The sequence below is a fragment of the Chaetura pelagica genome, unplaced genomic scaffold (genome assembly GCF_000747805.2).
Source record: "Chaetura pelagica isolate M959 unplaced genomic scaffold, ChaPel_1.0 scaffold35, whole genome shotgun sequence".
Lineage (NCBI taxonomy): Eukaryota > Metazoa > Chordata > Aves > Apodiformes > Apodidae > Chaetura > Chaetura pelagica.
This window is the reverse complement of record NW_009953383.1, coordinates 120,665-121,897: the sequence shown is the minus strand read 5'-3', so window position 1 is coordinate 121,897 and position 1,233 is coordinate 120,665.

The following is a 1,233-nucleotide window of genomic DNA, read 5'->3' as shown; positions in this document are numbered from 1 at the left end:
GGGGGATGCCGCGGCTGCACAGGTCGCGGCGCCGGAGGGCGGCCGAGGGGCTGTCTGCTGCCGCCATGGCCCGGGCAGCAGTCAGGGCACCAAGCTCAGGGCACCGCGCCTGCCTGGCCCAGGGAGGACAATCCCTTGCTGAGCTGGTGCATTCCAGCCTGGAGCTCTGCTCACACGTCCACTGGCTTGGCTCTCTCTCTTCCGTGCCTCCGGCCTGGAACAACTCTGCAAATTCCCGCCTCTGGGATCAACAGCAACAGATTATTGCCCTAATTCCACCATGCTTTGCTACACCAAATGCCTCCAGAACGGTCTCATCCAGCAGCCACAGGTTCCCAGCCCCATACTGACCCATTCCTCCCTCCCAGCCACTCAGCAAGATTAGCAGCGTGTTAATTCCCCCTGCCCACCCCCGTGGCTCATGCTAGAGCACAGGAACCCACTGCCGGGAAGAAGCGAGCAAAGCCTGGACATTGCTCAACATCTCAGCCTGGGCAGCAGCCTGAGAGGGGCAGAGCACTGCGGGTTTGCCAGCAAGGGATGAGGGGAGCCCCAGGGCTGGAGATCCAGGCTGGGCTGCAACCCAAACCCTGACAGAAGGCAGCAGGCGCCTGTTCCCACTGCCTGCAGCGCTTCTATAACCCCCCACAGCTGCATGGAACTGGGTCGCCCATGTCTAGTCCCCCTTTGCTGTGAGGCCCTGCCCAAAGGGGGCTTGCAGACTGGGGAGAAGGCCCCAGCCACCCACCACAGGTGAGCTGCATGTACCAATACAAAAACAGCCCTTTGGATTGGTTTGGTTTTTCCTCAATACATTTATTTTGGTTATGTATGTGGGGAACAATCCATCTTTTCCCTCCCCCACATAAGACTAAACAAAGAATGCCTTTCAAGTCAGCAAAGCGAGAGTGATGCCTTTCCACTGATTCACTCAAGGACAGAATGAACAGGCCTCTTGCCCTACCAGATAAGTGCAGAGCAAAGAAGCAGCACAAGGGTTGCAGAAATATAAACAATAGATTAAAAACTGTTCCTAACAGAATATGTACCTGGCCCATGGTGATTGGCTAATTTAGACAGTACTTTCTTGAACAGTGGTCTCTGGTCCATAAAAAGAGAGCAGAATCTGCTCTGTTTCCTGCCTGCCTGGGACAAGACCCCGCTGCAGCACCTGAACCTGCCTCAGTGCCACCCGCTGCGAGGAGAAGCAGAGAGGGGGGAGCCGCCTGCGCC